The 20,686-nt window shown below is 37.7% G+C and overlaps 1 long non-coding RNA gene across 1 annotated transcript; it reads left to right on the top strand.

Annotated features, from left to right (window-relative positions):
• Positions 1-16,226: 16,226 nt before the first annotated feature.
• Positions 16,227-20,136, top strand: LOC127518481 (uncharacterized). Its single transcript, XR_007931574.1, has 3 exons — positions 16,227-16,763; positions 19,757-19,792; positions 19,998-20,136. It is a non-coding gene; the product is annotated as an uncharacterized LOC127518481 (long non-coding RNA).
• Positions 20,137-20,686: the final 550 nt, after the last annotated feature.

A 20,686-nucleotide genomic window follows, 5' to 3' on the forward strand; every position in this document is an offset into this window, starting at 1 on the left:
CATTGATATACCATTTTACTTTATGCAATATGTGTGAGTAAAATGGCTTTTCCCATTTAATGTAATGTATCTATACACTGTATCTAATTTGCATATTAATGTGTTCTTGGAGCAACGTGTAATGAAAAAGAAGTGTAATAATGGGAGTAATAGTTGGCAACATTTTCATAATAATATCTAATATTTCATAGGAATATTGATATGTAATTTCTTTCCCTATTCACTTGTTGTGTCTCCTAAAATGCCTGATAAACATGATTTAAGTCCTGGTGTCCTCGACTGAGGACGTGTATGAAATCAATGCCCTGTTTTGTAACAGAAAGTCATATTTTGATTGGAAACTCCATAACATTTTCCTGAGATGTTGATTTATATCAAACAATTTGAAAATTAGTCAGATTTAAATTATAATTACAAAATATCATCACATTTCCATAAGAGTGCTAAATTTGATCTTTCAGTCATTTTTAAAGACCAAGGAGAAGTTGTTGTCTTGGTGAAACCTCCAAACATTTGATATCTCTGAAAAGTGTGCTCTTTACAGGACATCCAGACTTAAAACTGTGACATGTATGGTGTCAGAGAAGTTCACTAAAATATAATGTCCTCGAATGAGGACAGAGGGACCCAGGAGGTTAAAGTGGAACTGAAAAAAAGTATTTTAATATATATGTATATATATATATATATATATAACTAAAAATGTATTGTATTTTAATATATATGTGTATATATATATATATATATATATATGTATTTTAATATATATGTATATATATATAATATATATAACTAAAAATGTATTGGTGAATGAAAAAAACAAAACAAAAAAACATTGTTTGTAATTTCATGACCACCTCATAATGCCAGTGAATTTATATTTTGTCAAAGCTTTAGATTCATATTAGGATATAAAATAACAGAAATGACTGTTGTTTGTGTGCACTGTAAAAAAAAAAAAAAAAAATCAAAGTTGTAAACAAAACAGTTTATTGGAGCGCGTTTTACAAGACAAATCCATTTCAGTCTTTCTACTTAACAATTTAATGTTTAATTAAATGTAACTTGCCGCTTCTTTGTAATTATAAACAATTTCTGAGTAAAAATTGTTTCAATATAAATCCTACACATGTTCCCCCCTTTGTTGTTGGACCTGCATGTTAAAATGCCACAAAAAAAAAAAATGTTTTGCATTAAAGGCAATGTTTTTCATAAACATGTTTTGTTATACTGGTTGAAACTTTCTTCTCATCCTAATATCAATCAATAGGCTAATAGAAGTGGCCTATATATTAAAAAAAAAAAAAAAATCTTCTGTGGAAGTCTCAGGACCAAAATGTTCGTCCAATCATTGCATTCGGTTCGAATCCAATGATAGGATGCCTGTCAACTTTTATTTGCATACCATCGCGCACCCTGCTCGCGCAGACATCACACATCGGCTTGAACATGAGGCAATGCAGAGTTGTCACCGAGCGCAGCAAACAATCAACAGCCACCTTTTATAGTTCTTCCTGAACCAAAACAACAAGCTTATGCTGCGTTCACGGCATGTCGCAATTACAAAATGGCAACCCGTGACGTTCTACACGGAGCGGTACACTTCCTCACACTCGGATTTTATCAATGGCAACACTATCAACGCCGAAATGAATCTGCAGCAGTTAGGTGGTACAATCAGAGCTCTGTAAGTTGTTTACGTTCATTATTATTGTAATGTTATGTGCTTTTTGAAACACGAGGTCATTTAACGCCATCTCACGTGACGCTTTGTAGACTGCTCTGGCCTTGCGCGTTCATGTGTTATTATGGAGGAGGCGTGGCTTTGAAAAGAGAGCTCTGAAGGGAGGATTGGATCTTCAAAGCTAGCTTGCTATTGCTAGCCTCTACGAATTTGCACACCATGGCTTTAAATAAATAGTTATATTTAGTTGTAATACGTTGTTTTATGCCTAAATTTCCTGTTATTGAGCGTGGATCAAACTGATAGTGAGTTTGGTTTTCAGCCAGCGGGGGCAGCACTGTTTTTCAACGATTTTTCTGAATTAGATCTTTTAACTAGAATTATAGACGTGAGCTTTAGTTGTGTAGCAGCTCTTGTATTCAAGCTAGTCTTCCGTTATTTAATGATAACCACGTGTTCAATGATAAATGCACTATGCGCGCCATTATATTCTGTCTGCTGTTTAATTTTATTTCCAGTATGGAAAATAATGCACAATGGTTTTTGAAGATGGCCCTGAAGTTTCGTCAATCCCCATGTTTCTTGTCATAGAGGTGATTTCTAAGATAAAACACAGTCATTATTGCTCATGCTCTCTACCATTTAACTGTAATTACATTAAAATGGTTTAAACCTGTTAATCTTTTGCATGGAAGTCTGTGCTACAGACACGAATAGTCAAATTATGTGACTTGTCAAGGAGATTTGTGCTGTTGATTTACTTAGTGATCTGATTTTTTTTTTTTTACCTGTTGGATGATAAAACAGGTGAGAGAATCCACCAGAACATCACCGAGACGTGAGGACGAACTCTCCTGACACCAATTTCTGAACAGGTAAATGCTTTTTTCTTCAGAAAATGCAGTTTTTGTTTTGATTGTCAAATCTTTACCTGTCATCAGCAGTGACCAAAAACATCATATTCTCCTTATCAGTCCACAATAATACGCAAACCTCATTGCACAGTCAAACTAGGCTGTGTTCAGGGGCCTTTGTGATAATATCATTATCATCCCGACATATTACAAGTAAAAATTAGCTCATATCTAACTGAGAGGCTAATCACCATCCTGTAGTATGATTGCACCCATTGGAGTCATGAAACAGGCCTCTGATGAATGGATAAAGGCCCAATATCAACACGATCCCATCCAGAAACACACTGTTTTACAGCAAGCCTGTGACTGTATTACCTTTAATAAAAAAGAAAAATACCAGTCATAAAGAAAATAGCCTCCCCCACAGAATAGTTCATTTTCCTGCTGCAGAAGCTATTAGTTTCTCCCTCTGCAAAGCAATTTACATCTTCATAAACAATTACAGTCCTGCTCGGGCAATTTACGCCGTTGTTTTAAGGACATTGTGTAACCGAAATTAATATTCCGAGCCGATGGAGCAGAAGTGGAGCGGTCATTAGCTGAGCTGCCTGGGAAACGCAGTCAAATCTTCGCCCATAAACCACCGTAATCCTCCTTGTTTTACCCATTCAAGATCTTTATCAACAAACAGATCTTCTGATAAACAAGACATTACGAGTCTGCGTTAGGTTTGTTCTCTGTAGTAAACAAGAAATGAATTTAGCATGTGAATGAGTTTGGATGCCTAAATTAGCTTGAACGGATAGACGTATTAAATATTTATGCCAGCTCCATGTGAGATTTTTAAAAGCACCAGAACAATGATAATCTCAATCCTTCATGGTGTGCTGTTGGATAGAAAAATGAGAAAATAAATAAATATGAGATCAGACAAAAAAAGAGGTCATGAAGAAATATAATAGAGAGCGAAAATACAAGAAAGCAAGCTTAATTACAAATGGTATTTTTACAAATACAGTACATAGACTCATTTTCCATGACAGTGAGCAATAATCCTGCAGGATATTCTAGCATATCATATATTCCTCATTTTTGTTGATTTGTCTTTTTTTCCCAGATGCCACATGGAGAGATATTAGACAATTTGCAATAAATTTGAAGAAATTACACAAGGAGGAATTATTTTATGCAAAATTTGGCTTCTGTTGGCTAACATTAGTTAATGCATTTTGGATGAAGTTGAAACAAACAATTCTTATACAGCATTTATAAATTCAGGTTAAATAATTTCTACACTACCATTCAAAAGTTTGAGGTTGGTAAGAGTTTTTATTGGTTTTAAAAGAAGTCTCATCAAAAGCTGTTCAAAAATACATAATGTTGTGAATTGATCCTTCAGAAATCATTGTAATATGCTGATTTGCTGCTAAAGAAACATTTCTTATTATCATCAGTCATATTGTTTTGGAAACTGTGATGCATTTTTCAGTACTAAAACAAATATAAATATGAATGTTAGTGCTTTGTTATAAAGGAAACATTCTAATTTCCCTTTCCTTCCTCTAATTTCCTAATATCTCAAATAAAACTATTTCCAAATCACAAACCTCCTTGTGCAAACACTTTCATTTCCTGTCCTCTTGTTGACCTCTGTCGATCACAGCACCTCTATGCCTCACTATCAGAGCAGCTCTCCTATTGGCTGGAACACCGGCTGTGAGCTAATCATGATGTTGTGTGTTGAGCAGTGCAAACCTTCGCTGGTTTTGCTTCATTTTACATTGGACAAAGTTGTTTATCGTACAAAGGTAAATAAAATGTCCGTAAAATCAGATTTTTATTAATATTACCTTAAACTGCATCTTTTTTTTCATTTTTTTATTCGCACAACCTGGCCACGTTGACGTATGTAATGTGACTGGATTGTTTCAGAAGGTGTTTCTTCTCTTTTTTTAAATTTTTTTTAAAGTTAATAAGCTTGTTTATTTACCTATCTGAACTAGGGGTGAGTGATATACTGGTAGACACGTCTCTATTGTGGTTACTCTCATGTGATGTTGCTGTGCTGCGTGGTCACGAAAGCATATCGTTTGCATACGTTTTTAAGCATTACGGTTTAAAACAAGTGATTTTAAACTGTTGAAGCGCAATAGAGTGCAAAAGCCGGGTTCCGGAAGTAAAAACTCTATAATGAAATTGATTTTGAACGATAACATAAACCTTTAAAGACAGACCCTACTGTGAGCTACGAGGTTGTTAATCGATGGTATTTGCTTCTGTTGAAGCCGTCAGACTGCATTATTTCAGCTTATTTTTTAAAATAATCATGCTTAGTAGTGGAATTCCTGGTGAAAAACTACATCACCCATAATGCTGTACAGAAAATTACACCAATCAGAGAATAGAAAAAAGCAACACGTTCCAGAATTGCTCTAGTTCTGCCCACTCCCATGAAGCATTGTGAATGACGTAATCGAGTCAATCTCCCTACGCTCTCAAAATACTGAAATGTTTGTATATACCTGTATTTATGCATATTTTGCAATAAACTTAAAATACATTGTTTTTATACATATAATCAACATTTGTAAATGTGTAGATTTATATTTCTCCATCGTATTTAATTCGATTATGAAACACTCACTAAAACCTAAGTCTTGTATCTTTGTCTTTTTGTTTGATTTTCAAAAACATTTTGGCTTCAAATCAAAGTTTGTAGTTGGGATTCACCTTGTAGCTGTATGGCTTGGTTCAGGACTTATAACTCTTTAACAAAGACTATTTTAAAATCCCAATGGGAAAAATTAATGAAAAAAAAATACTTCCGCAACCAATGTCACTGAAAAGGGGGGCAGGCACAGTTGCACACTATAAGCAGCGAAACAGAACTCATTTCGCCATATGCGCGTGCTGTCAGAGAGAAGCGGCTGCTTATGCGTGTGAGTACTGAACTGAGTTCTTTTGCCGCCTTATTAGGCTTGAACGGTTAAATACACATACTTATGTGTCAAAATGCCCGTCTTTGCAACCATCCTTTGTAAACCGTCATTTATGTCTTAAGTGAAGGTAAACAGTTGAGAAAGAAAATGCATGTGTAACAGTATATTGGATACGTGCATTCTCTCTTAAAGTGACAGCAGCCTAATAAACCTGCCGCCATCTGACATTAATGTTACTCAAACATCAAAAGAGAGAAAATTAATCACTGCTCTTGACTGAATTATTTTTTTTAACTTTAAGAATATTTAATTTACATAGTGAAGACTATGCAGTGCTTTTTTTTAAACATTTGATTACTTTATATAATAGTATTTCTTAATTCTAGTGCTTGAAGTTATTCAGGTAGGTCTATTTCTTTGTTCTATTGTAGTTTGTTGGCCTGTTGCTTGTAATTTGTTACTTTGTTCTTATTTTATCACTGACTGTTTACTTGTCTTCAGTAAACTTGAGGTTTTTTATTAGTTAGGCTAATATAATTTTTTTTTTGTGATATTGAAATTGGTGACTAGAATTTGAGATAAAAGACACAAAGTGTAAATATTTTATGCAAAAGTTTTTGCCAAAACATTCTCTTTTTAAAAAAAAAGTTCAACGGGGTTCTATTTGGAATTCTAGGGTTCTCGACACAATTTTAAAGAACGCTTTAGGCCAAAAAGGTTTAATAAGGAGCAATGTCTTAAATAATTGCATAATACGTTCATATTTAACTGGTTATTTTAAAATTTTCTAGTAATTAAGTATGTTTAAGAGCGGTTTGATTCATAAAATGTAATCAAAATAAAAATGAATTTATGCAAAATTAATTCATTAGTCCATAAAATGACCCCATGATAGAAGTGCCTGACAGAACCTTTTAAGATTATCTTCTAAGAGTGAGGTAATGCTTCAGTTAGTTAAGATTAGTTAATGCATTAGGGATCATAATCTAGCAATAAACAATTATTTTATAGCATTTAATCTGGGTTAATTAATTTCTTTGCACACTACCATCAAATGTTTTTGAAAAAAGTATCTCATGCTCACCAAAAATACAGTAAAAATAGTCATATTTTTCCTCCTCTCTTTTAAAAATTGCTAAGCCTGTTTATTTTGCTACCTGAACTATGCATGATGGTTAGTTGCATTTCACAGAGGACTGGCTGTGTGTTCTCCATAACTGTGACGTTTTATTTTCTGCCACAAGGGGGCAGTGCTTGGTAAACAAAACCACAGTTATGGAGCCGTTATATGTCCCCTTTGGTGTCTTCTCCTTCACAGTCCCATATACTAATAAAGTGTGTTGAAATTCTTTCCTCAACAGTTGAACAAACCCAGATGACGCCACAAGGAAATCTGCAGGGTTATGGTAATATTTTATAAAATTTTTAAATCCAGATTTTTCTTAGCCATGATGGAGAAAGAGGCGGGCGGGGGAGGAAAATGCCAAGGTATGTAACATTCATATCATTTAAATAATAAATCAGTCTAAGGTAAAGACTACGGTGCGAGTTTATGAATATTTAAAATGTGGAGTTTACAGATCAGAAACATTGACAATGGACGAATACTAATTTCCTGCGGCCGGTATCTGATGAGGGGTTAAACTGGACGCTGGATACATTATTCATTTCCTTTCTTCCTGTTATTTTCGTACCTTTGATAGGCTTCCTTTGGTCAGGCCACTCCTGTATATTTTACTGTTTTATCTGAAAAACAGCAGGGAGAAAAAAAAGAATATCCACTGAAATATTAATATATTGGAATCTTGGCATGTCAATGAGAGATCAGACAGGTAGAGTGTGTTTTACATAACAATTCAGGTGAAGATAAAGTTCACCTCCCTGCAAAACACAGACGGAAGCATCAGATGTCTCCAGCCCATGTGTGTCTGCTCTTAATCTAGCTGTGGATGCATAATTTGTGTTGTAAATGGGTAAACACAGTAGCCAGCAGGAAGAAGTGTGTATGGAGAAGAGTTCTTGTGCTCATGGAAAAATGGGAGGTGTCAGGGAATAGTCTTTTTTCAGGCCTGGAAAAGCAATGGAAATGTATATAGTTTATATGCATTTATTGTGATGGTTGATGGTCTTATTGGACACATTTATGCAGTAATTACTGTCAAAAGTATTTATAATGTTACACAAGATTTCCATTGCAAATAAATGCTGTTCTTAAAAGGCATCGCCAGACGCGATCTAATAAGATTCCAGCGACAAACCAAACGCGATGCGATAAAGTCAATCAAAAATCACAACCAATCAGAAGAGCGTGTGGGCGGGCTCTCTCGACCAGCTCCCGGCACTCGCAACGAAATGGATAAGTACGTAATCAAATTCATGAATATTACACCATTTTAACATTATTAAAATACATACCGAGTGACTGAAACAATCTTTGTCATCGAATACACTTGTCTGTTCACAATGAGTTAACAGTTTGAACGTTCTTGTTGCCTTTTATTTATTTTGAAGATCTGAGGTGAATTGTCCATTGTTGTTTTCAGTTCGGCTATAAAAGACACAAAATGATATTCAAAATCACATAAGACACTTTTAACATTAAATAAAGCATTACCTGAGATCATCGTTATCATACTTTGTGTTGTTGTTCCAGCGGCGTCGTCGCAGAAAAAATAGAAACCGTTTCTAAATTTGAATAATCACGTGACGCCGTCGCGGCTAGCTAGGACAAAAACTCTGATTAACATAGAAAAGATACCTTTTATAGCGTGTCGCGGCGTCGCGTCTGTTTTGGACACGGTGTCAGGGTTTCCACAAAAATATGAAGCAGCACAACTGTTTTCAGCATTAATAATAATAATAATAATAATAATTAATGTTTCTTGAGCTGCAAATCAGCATATTAGAATGATTACTGAAGGGTCATGTGACACTGAAGGCTGGAGTAATGATGCTGAAAATTCAGCTTTGATCACAGGAATAAATTACATTTTAAAATATATTCAAATAGAAAACTGGGGGGGGGGGGGGGGGGGGATTTTGATGAAGTGAGGGCAGTTATGGTAAGTTGGCTGCAGTGCAACTTGTTTGGATGTGAGCTTGAAGATCCGACAAATCTCTTTTGTTGGATCATAATCCCTACTTTTCCAAGTGAATGTGCATTATTCCATTTCAAATGAAAGGAAGAGTGAGGGAAGTGCTAGAGGAAATCGATTCCATGTAAATTATTAAGAGTGGAGGAATGTGAACCCCCCCCCCACCACCACCACCACCACCACCGTCAGACAGACACACAGAGAGAGAGAGAGAGAAACGGGCTGCCAGGTGGACTGAAGCCTCTCGTCCTGTCTCTCTCTCCCTGTCTCTGTCTCTCTCTCATTAGCGGCTGGAGTCGGGGGTTCCCTGAGAGTGAGGAGGCAGAGAGCTCAGTGGGGGAGAGGCGGCCGGACCTTCACATCCTCAGGCTCGTGCTCTTTCTCTCTCCCTGGAAGCTCATTAGTATGAGCACTGATGCATAAGAGCTGGTCATTAGCTCGCTCTGTCTCTTTCTCTCCTCTTTTACCTCTCAACATCCTCCGTCCGTCTGTCTGTGTCTCAGAACTGAGACCGACACGAGACGAGGAGCGTCAGACAATTAACAACAGACAGAAACTATATTGTCCTTCTCTTTATATCTCTTCGCAATTCAATTTCAAGTACTTTATTGGCATGATTGGGTTTACATAACAAAGCATTGTACATGAAACCAGTAATAACATACAATATACAAATATACAATATTACAATAACAAATTACAAATATATAGTAGCCTGCTAAATTAAAGTGCTACGCTATTAATAAAATAAGATATATTTATATAATATAAACAATTTTAAATAAAAATACAATATTACAATAACAAATAAAAAATATTATTATAATGAGGTGCTAAGAATTTAAGAAAAATAATGCTGTCCCCTCAAAATAACTCAACACACAGCCATTAATGTCTAAACCGCTGGCCACAAAAGTGAGTACACCCCTAAGTGAAAATGTCCAAATTGGGCCCAATTAGCCATTTTCTCTCCCCGGTGTCATGTGACTCGTTAGTGTTACAAGGTCTCAGGTGTGAATGGGGAGCAGGTGTGTTAAATTTGGTGTTATCGCTCTCACTCTCTCGTACTGGTCACTGGAAGTTCAACATGGCACCTCATGGCAAAGAACTCTCTGAGGATCTGAAAAAAAGAATTGTTGCTCTACATAAAGATGGCGTAGGCTATAAGAAGATTGCCAAGACCCTGAAACTGAGCTGCAGCACGGTGGCCAAGACCATACAGCGGTTTAACAGGACAGGTTCCACTCAGAGCAGGCCTCGCCATGGTCGACCGGAGAAGTTGAGTGCACGTGCTCAGCGTCATATCCAGAGGTTGTGTTTGGGAAATAGACGTACGAGTGCTGCCAGCATTGCTGCAGAGGTTGAAGGGGTGGGGGGTCAGCCTGTCAGTGCTCAGACCATACGCCGCACACTGCATCAAATTGGTCTGCATGGCTGTCGTCCCAGAAGGAAGCCTCTTCTAAAGATGATTCACAAGAAAGCCCGCAAACAGTTTGCTGAAGACAAGCAGACTAGGAACATGGATTACTGGAACCATGTCCTGTGGTCTGATGAGACCAAGATAAACTTATTTGGTTCAGATGGTGTCAAGCGTGTGTGGCGGCAACCACGTGAGGAGTACAAAGACAAGTGTGTCTTGCCTACAGTCAAGCATGGGGGTGGGAGTGTCATGGTCTGGGGCTGCATGAGTGCTGCCGGCACTGGGGAGCTACAGTTCATCGAGGGAACCATGAATGCCAACATGTACTGTGACGTTCTGAAGCAGAGCATGATCCCCTCCCTTCGGAGACTGGGCCGCAGGGCAGTATTCCAACATGATAACGACCCCAAACACACCTCCAAGACGACCACTGCCTTGCTAAAGAAGCTGAGGGTACCTAAACCCTATTGAGCATCTGTGGGGCATCCTCAAATGGAAGGTGGAGGAGTGCAAGGTCTCTAACATCCACCAACTCCGTCATGGAGGAGTGGAAGAGGACTCCAGTGGCAACCTGTGAAGCTCTGGTGAACTCCATGCCCAAGAGGGTTAAGGCAGTACTGGAAAATAATGGTGGCCACACAAAATATTGACACTTTGGGCCCAATTTGGACATTTTCACTTAGGGGTGTACTCACTTTTGTGGCCAGCGGTTTAGACATTAATGGCTGTGTGTAGAGTTATTTTGAGGGGACAGCAAATTTACACTGTTATACAAGCTGTACACTCACTACTTTACATTGTAGCAAAGTGTCATTTCTTCAGTGGTGTCACATGAAAAGATATAATAACATATTTACAAAAATGTGAGGGGTGTACTCACTTCTGTGAGATACTGTGTATATATATATATATATATATATATATGTGTGTATATATATATATATATATATATATATATATATATATAATATACACAGTGCTTCCCACAGGTTTGAAATATACTTGCGGTGGTAGCCGGGTGGAAAATCCTCCTATTCCCCATGGCACAAAAATGGTCTTCTACATGTGACAAACAACAAATAACGTGATTTTTAACAGTATAATTACTCATTGAAATTAATTTTAACTACATAGCCTACTGTTACATTTAATTACATTCTAAAATTATGCATTATTATGCATTGTAAATTATGCAAAATTACAACATTTAAATAGTAAAGTTCTCCTTGCTATGTCATATAGTGTCTCTCTCAGTAATTGGGACACAGATTTTACTAGTAAAATTTATATAATGAATACATGTCAAATCATGTTCTTAGTCTTTTCTTCCTGTGAGGGAGAGTACAGTAATTTACTATGAATTAAATGTAAATCAAATTAAATACAATTTATTGTGTAACCAAAATACCAATAATCCCCAGAAGGAAAAAAAACTTAGCGTGTGACTTTTAATTATAAACAAGCCCGGAATACACCGGGACTCTTATTTTGAAATGTCTACTATTGCGGGCTGATCCCTTAGATGAGAGAGATAAAATATGCATTCTTACAACTGTCTAAAACATATTATGTAAAGGCAATAAAGTAGACATTGTCATAATTCATAAACTCGAGTTCATTAGCAATTCATTGGTTGAGAATTACTTAGAAGCAGTCTAAAGCCCTGTTGCGTGAGCCTGTAGAACGCGCAACAGCGCCGCCTTGTGACTTTTGCAACTTGCAGCGCTCTTTGTGAAATATCCACCGTGTCTCTGCAGCGCACGTGGGAATGTCAGGGGGAGTAAACAGTTCTCGCGCACAAAGAACGAACAGGTACGAAACGCGCATGGCGAGGGGAGATTCTCCACTAGTTAATCAATCGCGGATGGTTTCATCATCAATGTGTCTCCAAATATACTTGGGCGGCCCAAGTAAAGTCTATGTGTGGGAAGCACTGATATATATATATAATTTCTCCTCATTTTTCGTAAGTTTTTCTTCCTCTCTATGCTGCACTCACTTTGTTCTTTCCTCTTTTTTCTCATTTTGCATTGTCTTTTCTCTCTGCTTTTCTGCTTTCCTTTTCTCCTCTCATAATCCTCTTTGCTCCTCTACTCGCATTTCTCTTCTAGTACCTGGTGATTGACCAGGGAAAGACTCTCAGTAAATAAGATCTCTCTCTCTCTCTCTCTATCTCTCTCTCTTTCTCTCTTTCTCTCTCTCTCTTCTCATTGGTTGTCTGCTGTAGGGGCCGCTGGTAAATAATGTCTGGTGAGAACAGCGTGCCCGCGAGCAGGGTGAGAGTCGGACCACAGCGCACTCCTGGGGCTCCATCAGTCTATCTATTCTTCCCCCGTTCTCTCTCCTTTCCTCTTTATTTCATTCCTGTCTTTTTCCTTGGCCTGACACATACACAATTCACGTGACACCTGCCTTTCCATCTGCTTCACAAGCACACACACTGGGCTCTTCCTACACACACATACACACGTATATACCAGGCCAGATTCAGAATGGAAGAATCAGCTCAGTGTGATTTTGATTTGAATTGGAATGACAGGAAGAGAAATTCACTAAAATTGTGATTCAAAGAAATTCAGGTTGCACAACAGGACTGTTTTGCAACAATACGTAAATAATTACATGAATAATTTTTAGTGATTATGTATATTCACTGATATATATAATATGTTTTCTCTCATCTGATTACATATAGTTAATACTTTTATTCAGCTAGAATTCATTAAATGAATCAAAATTGGTAGTAGACATTTAAAATGTTACAATCTGAAGATGTTTCAAATAAATGCTGTTCTTTTGAATTTTATTTTCTTCAATAAATCCCCTTTGAAAAGTAACATTTTAAACAAGATCGCAATGAACGCAAAACAATTTCCAAAATGTTGACAAGACCAAGTTTTATATAACATCTGCTTAGCTTATAACATAAAAGTAAGATTAATAATATAACTTAAAGAACAAAATTTTCAGTTTTACTCAAATTAGGGTGATGCAAAAATGACTGAAAGTCTCTGGAGCAAAGCTAAATTTTAGACTACAAATGTCTAATTTAACAAGAATTCAGCCACAGGTGAGTCTAATTATTCATTACACAGGTGTCCAGTAGACAGTTGACTATAAAAGGGTGTTAAAACCCCTTCCCATTTCATGCTGTCAGCAATGGCACCACATGGAAGAGAAATGTCACAAGACCTGAGAAAGAAAATCATTTCTTTACACCAGAAAGGTGAAGGCTACAAGAAGATCAGCAAAGCTTTACTTACCAGTCAGAATACTGTAGCAAAAGTGGTACAAAAATTTAAAAAAGATGGAACTGCAACCATCTCACAGAGACGTCCAGGTCGTCCACAGAAGTTAACACCTCGACAGGAGCGTCTTCTGATGATAAGGGTTGAAGAAAATCGGCATGCAAGTTCACTGCAGTCATCTAAAGAAGTAGAAAGCCAAACTGGGGTGACTATTTCCCATGACACAATACGGCGTACACTGCAGAGGAATGGCATGCATGGGTGCTGTCCACGAAAGAAGCCTCTCCTAAAGCCCAGGGCCCATGCTGATAAAGATGAAGACTACTGGGACTCCATACTCTGGAGTGATGAGACCAAGATAAATGTTTTTGGAACTGATGGCTTCAAAACTGTATGGTGTCGCAAAGGTGAGGAATACAAAGAAAAAAAGCATGGTGCCTACAGTGAAACATGGTGGTGGCAGTGTCCTCATGTGGGGCTGCATGAGTGCTGCTGCTGTCGGGGAGCTGCATTTCATTGATGGCATCATGAATTCACAGATGTACTGCTCTATACTGAAAGAGAAGATGCTACCATCACTCCGTTCCCTTGGTCGTCGTGCACTTTTCCAACATGACAATGATCCTAAACACACATCTAAGGCCACTGTTGGATTTCTGAAGAAGAACAGGGTGATTAAGTGGCTCCTGATCCGAACCCAATCGAACACCTATGGGGAATTCTGAAGAGACAAGTTGAGCATCACTCTCCATCTAGCATCCAGTCTCTAAAAGAGGTCATTCTTGAAGAATGGAAAGATAGATGTTGCAAAAAGTTGCCAACTTGTTCATTACATGCCTAGAAGACTTGGTGCTGTCATTAAAAATCATGGAGGCCATACAAAGTACTAGATCTAGTTGTTTTTGTTGTGGGGTCTACTCATTTTTGCATCAACCTAATTTGAGTAAAACTGAAATATGTGTAATCTAAGTTATATTATTAACCTTACTTTCATGTTATAAGTTAAACAGATGTTATATAAAACTTAGTCTTGCCAACATTTTGGAAATTGTTTTTGTGTTTATTGAGATATTGTTTAAAATGTTACTTTTCAAAGGGGTGGTACTCATTTACACTGAGCACTGTATATTAAATTACACAAATATACTTTATGCATTTAATTTCACTTTATTAACCAGAGTTTCTGCTGCGTACAAATAAGCATGACTTTAGATAAACACATTTGTTTCATTTTTGTTTATTGCTGAAGTAAGAGTGTTGAACTTTCTTCTCCTGCATCAGCTGCAATCCAGAATGTTGTGAATTTGCATTTCCTTCAGTCTGAGGCTTATTCATTTCACTTTTTGTGTAAAAGGGCCTTTACAAAAATAAATAGAACTTTTTTTTGTTTTGTTTTTTCAAAAACCTACAAGCAAGCCCAGCCCAGGTTAGAAAAAGTAACACAACGCATTACTTTCCATAAAAAGTAACACAATTAGTTACTTTTTAAGGGAGTAATGCAATATTGTAATGCATTACTTTTAAAAATAACTTTCCCCAACACTATATACATATATTTTAATTCTACTTTCTTGAGTTCAAATTCGAATTATATTTCTGCATCCTGTTTCCTAAATCAATTCAAATGCAATTCAAATTCAGGAATTTAAAAGACATTTTTGATTCATTTCTGATGCACACCTGCCCTTCCACACACACACACACACACACACACACACACACGCACACACACTGATCTCCTCAGTCTCTCCCTCAGTCTCTGCAGTAGGTTGATTAATGTTAGCTGGCTTTGCTCATGAACTTTCAGCGCCTCCAAAGTGCTAATAACAGTGGTGTGTGTGTGTGTGTGTGTGTGTGTGTGTGTGCACTGCTCCAGTCCAGAGCCAGTCACTGAATTGATTTGCTCATTTATTTAAGGCAATATGAGCAAATTTGTCCAATAAGGCAGAGGGAACAGACCTTTTTCTGTTTGTGCTGGATCCACATCCCATAATTACTGTTTCACTGTGCGAGATGGACTCCAGGAATCTGGGAAGCAGAGAATATTATGCCAATCAAATTGCTCTGAAAGAACATTGAGCTTGATTTACAGCAGAGCCGGCTGACCATGACTGTACATGTGGCATATATATTCACACGGGATCAGATCCCATTACAAAAGCTCAAGTATATGACATTCATTAGATGACAGGACTCAAGAAATGCACAGAAATATCATTTGTTGGGAATATGTGATGACATCTGGGCTGCTTATGCACTTTGTTGTTTGTTACGCTGTTGTAATGCATAATTGCAGGGTGTGCAATGCTGTATGTCCTCTAATAGTGGTCTGTGAGGAGACCTGCAAAGAATTCTGGGAGATGTTTAGGACAAATGAAGATGTTGCAAAGGTGACCTGCCGTGTGGTCTATGGTAACTTTACACTGAAAGCCACAAATAAATGGATTTCATATACAGCCAGGCGATGAAAGAACTTCATTTCAGCCGTCAGGTGTTTGATTTCCACGCTGGAGAATCCGGGCTTGTGCTAGAAAGGAATTTCTTTGCTGCCTTTCAGAGCAGCTTTGGTTTAAACCAGCTGCATTGGTATTTTTTTTCTTTTTCTTTTCTCTTTTTCTTTTTTGAAGTAGATTCATTAATGCACATTTTTACAGGAAAATCTCATTAAACTGGTCTTGAACATGTTGTATTTTAAACCAAAATTTTTCATTTTTTTGCATTGTTACATTAATTTCATGACAGTTACACACGTCCACAAATGTATAAGTAGTGAAAAAAACATCAAGAAATTAGTATGTGCGTTTATTCAGCAAGCATGCATTAAAATGATAAAAAAAAAAGGGACAGTAAAGACTTTTATATTGTCTTTACTGTCACTTTTTATCAATTTTATCACTTTATGCAATTGACTGCAATTTGGACCTTCAACCCACTGAACCCCAGTGAAGTCCACTATATGGAGAAAAGTCCTGGAATGTTTTCCTCAAAAACCTTCATTTCTTTTCAACTGAAAAAAAGAAAGACATGAACATCTTGAATAACTTGGGGGTGAGTAAATTATCAGGAAATTTTAATTCTGAAGTGAATTAATCCTTTAAAAAATCAGCTCACTCAGGGCGGATCTATGCTAAAACGGCAGTGTCCGTCAAGAGTTGTGGGAGGGGCCTGTGCAAATTTATGTCACTTTGCCAATCTGTGAACAGCTTGATCTGACAAAGTGCTCATGATTTGTGGGGATTAGAAGCACTGGGTGGATTTTTATAATTATAGGGTGGTTGTGTAGACACACTGCCAACACACATTTATGTCCAAACATCATGTAAAAGTGAATTTTGCATCCAACGTCCCCTTTAACAAAGCCAAGTAAAACATCTTATATATAGATATACTTTTGTGAGATCCCCTTATGTACCTATATTTATCTGTTCTTACAGAGAAAACAAGAGAAAGTGGCAGTGAGAGGGAGAAAGATTGACAAGAGACGAAACCTGCCTTCCATCAGCCTCTAATTGGAGTGAAGGTAAGCTTGATTCTGGATGGCAGAACAAGTGATCTGCACAGTCATCTAAGAGAATGTGTCCCAGCTAATAAAAGACGCCTTTAGGGGTATTATGAAAGTTTGCAGAAGAATTCCAGTGATCTTAATGCTGCAAGAGAAACAGGAAACACTTGTGCCAATTAATGCTGTTTCTCTATGCTGCTCTGTCCACATTCCCCCCATTACTGCTGTTTTTGGACGCACAGGCCCAAACCCCTCGTTAAGGGCCAGAAGTGTTCAGCCCACCAGCAGAGGCACACAACGCGTGTCCACCGCCAGCAATTAGCAAAGGTGTGGAGGTTTGGAATGTGGAGACGGGACATTGGGCCATTACAATGCTAGGGCCGGAGCGGACCTGATCATGGCCACACAGCGCATACGGTGTTTGTTAACCCTGCAGGTCAATCCTGCTTCACTTCGGCCAGTAAAAGACAGGGTTTATGTAACTCAAATCAGCACCATGGACAGAGCTTTCACTAACATGAACAGAAAGTGCAGGGGTGTTGTTAACTATGGGGTGCCAAGTGTAACCTGACTAAATTTGTGGACTGAATGAATTGTATAATACAAAATGCAGTTAAACTTTAATGCACGTACACAGAAAGACAAAGGTCAGTTGTATAGTATTGGTGCAATTGTAAAGTCAGCAGTTTCGTGCACAAAATTTTAAACCCAAAACCCAAAGTTTCTTGCATTTCGGTCATCTAAGGATGAATGTATTTATTGTCCACAAAATGCACATTTCATAGATAGTATATGCATTTTTATGGACGTTTCTTAGAGTGTATTATATTCATGTCAGTGTAAAAGTCATGGCAACATGTTTTTCCATTACTTTAACTCATCAAAATATTTTAGTTTTCCAATTTCAACTTCATTTCAAGCTATACAAGATTCAACCAGACAAAATTAAAAAAGAGAGTTGAAATGACTTGTACAGCCAATTTGATTATAGTTAAAAATTTAAGGAAGCAACTAAACTTAAAGGGATAGTTCACCCAAAAATTCTGTGATTAATTACTCACCCTTGTGTTGTTCCAAACTTGTAAGACTTTCTTCAGAACACAGATCTTTTTAATGAAATCCGAGAGCTTTCTGTCCCTCCATTGACAGTCTACGCAACTACCACTTTAAAGCCCTGAAAAGTAGTACAGACATTGTTAAAGTAATCCATGTGAAGAGCCATGATATTTTTAAATATATCTCTGATTGTGTTCGTCTGAAAGAAGATAGTCATATACACCTAGGATGACTTGAGGGTGAGTAAATCATGGGAAAAGTTTTCATTTTTGGGTGAACTAACCCTTTAACTTTTAAAATTGAATCAGGGAGAAATTTCCTTACAGGGTGGGGGTCCAAAAATCTGAAACTTTGGGGCCCCCAAACATTATAAACCCTTCGCAGAGTAAGTGTTTGCTTTCCCTCTTTAATGCAGGCAGTGATGAATCTCTTGACATGCTTGAGACGATGACGCGCAGCACCGATGCGGCCTTAATTTGTCTGCGAGGACGTGTGAACATCCCGGGGCCGCTGTTGTTGTGTCTGTGATGGCCTATCAGTCCTCCTGCTTATCTACAGTTCTACCGCAGAGAAAAGAATCAGTCATTTGCATCCTCCGGGCCAATATCAGAGGGGTAATGAATGACTTTAGTCCCGTAAACGGCGTCTCTCTCCCTCTCGTCTCTGTGTGGAGTAAATTAGTATCAGCGTCGGCACACTGTGCCTCGGTGTAAAAGCGTCTCTCTGGCGCTTTTCCTGTTATTTGCCGGACAGGCGTCTGTGATTTCATTAACACCACTTGTCAGCCAAACACAATGGGGTTCCCACCTGGCAGCATTTTAGCACGGACACAAATAAACGTGCTCATTCACGCGCTCTACTGTAGATGACAAACACAAAGAGTGTGCTGCCCTTCTCACGGCGCCGCACAATAATGTACAATTTGTTTAATGTCCCTCCCGTTTCAAGACAGCGAGTGACGCATGTTATTTGTGTTCGCCACAGACGACACAATGGGGGAATGCATCCGCGTGCCAGGCTCTGTTCTAAAGGGCTGCCTTCCAATTGATTAGGCGGCTTGTGAAACAAACCCGTTAGAGAACGGCAACGTGCTGCTGGTGAGTGTTGGGAACGTTGCCAGAGTCAGCGCCGAATCAACGTTCTGCCAGCACTACGGTGGCAGCTGTGAATGGAGAATGTTTTAAAGTCAACTTCTTGGTTAAAGCCACAGTCTTTGTGAGGCCTACAAATCCCAGAGTCTGACAAACTGCCAGATGTGCTGCTTTAGCGTCTTTGAATTCGGTTGGCGTGATTTTGCCCAGTAAGACAACATTCTTGTCCGAAAACATATCCCATTCCCTACCCCTAACCATAACTTATCCCGGAGGAAAATGTTAATAACACTGATGTAGAAGCACCTAATCATGGCTGTAAGCCTAAACTTGTAAACGCAAATCTGACTAATGGATTGGAATGATGTTCCAAGATCAAAAAGATCCAGGAACATGTTGTACTTGGTGAAACTCCAGGAATGTTGCAGTTTGGACTTGTCAATGTCAGAATGTCTATGCTACTTACAGCCCTGGGCAGAACAAAAATATATATTTTAATATGTTTTTGAAATAAGTTTCTTATGATAAAAAATACAGTAAAACCAGTAATATTGTGAAATATTATTACAATTTAAAAGAGCTGCTTTCTATTTTAATATTGTTTAAAAATGTAATTTATTCCTGCGATCAAAGCTGAATTTTCAGCATCATTATTTTAGTCTTCAATGTCACATGATCCTTCAGAAATGATTCTACCATCCTGATTTTAAACATTTCTTATCATTATCAGTTGAAAACAGTTGTGTTTTTTTTTTTTTGCAGAAACAGAAAGGTTAAAAGAAAAGCACTTATTTGAATGACTTCTGATCATAAATCGCGTCTCCTGTTTTCACATCTGTTCTTGTATCTCCTTGTACTTTTAAGGAAGAACTAATCACTGGATTTGCCAAAGTTTTCCAGGTTAGTGACATCAAATCTTTAAAAAAAAAAAAAGTATTCAGAGTTTTATTTGAGGCTCTTAGTAGTAATTAAACGTAATATCCATGAGTAGAACTGTATATTCTGCAGTTTTTTGTGTTATGTTTGTGGAATAATCAGTACTTCTTATTTTTGAATATACATACATACGTTTTTCATTATCACTGTATTTATGTTTTTCATCCAGTAGTGGCCGACCATTGATGTGCTACTACATGAACAATTGGTATTTCCCTAAACGGTGTGCACAAATGTTCTCCTCCCATCTAAGTGGACGATGCTTGACCAGAATAAGCTGCGATATGGACCAGATGTTTTGCCGCAAATATGCATAAGGCTAGTATTTAGCAGACACCTGTGCTAGAAATATTTTATGTCAACATGAAATGTACAGAAAATGCAGACTAAGAATGCTCAGTTCAAAGACCAGTCATATGATTAGCTTAGATCATTACAAACCAATCACCAGAACAAATCACAGTGAAGAAGACATTGATTTTTACTCAACTTTTACAAGACTTAAATGTGCATGTATCTTTCTATTCATTGAGACTCACTCTGTTGTTGTGATGAGTGACCTCCCAGCCGTAAATAAAACTTTCTGCAAAGAGCAACTTGGAAGTCGTGTCAGGTATATGCTGCGCAGCTAAGGAATAGAAGTACTAAAGATCTACGCTCAAAAGACCACAGCAGAGACAGTGATAGTGTTGGAAGACTATAGAGTCGCCCTCGGGGTGAGGCTGTAATACTCAGAGTTAGTATTAATGATCCTGTGTCGGACCAGCGTACACCTGAGAAGGACGGTGAAAGTGTACAGATGCTAAAGACCTGTGTGCTCATGTGTGATTGAGGTAGTGATAGTAGCTTCTTGACGGG

The sequence above is a fragment of the Ctenopharyngodon idella genome, chromosome 9 (genome assembly GCF_019924925.1).
Source record: "Ctenopharyngodon idella isolate HZGC_01 chromosome 9, HZGC01, whole genome shotgun sequence".
Taxonomy (NCBI): Eukaryota; Metazoa; Chordata; class Actinopteri; order Cypriniformes; family Xenocyprididae; genus Ctenopharyngodon; species Ctenopharyngodon idella.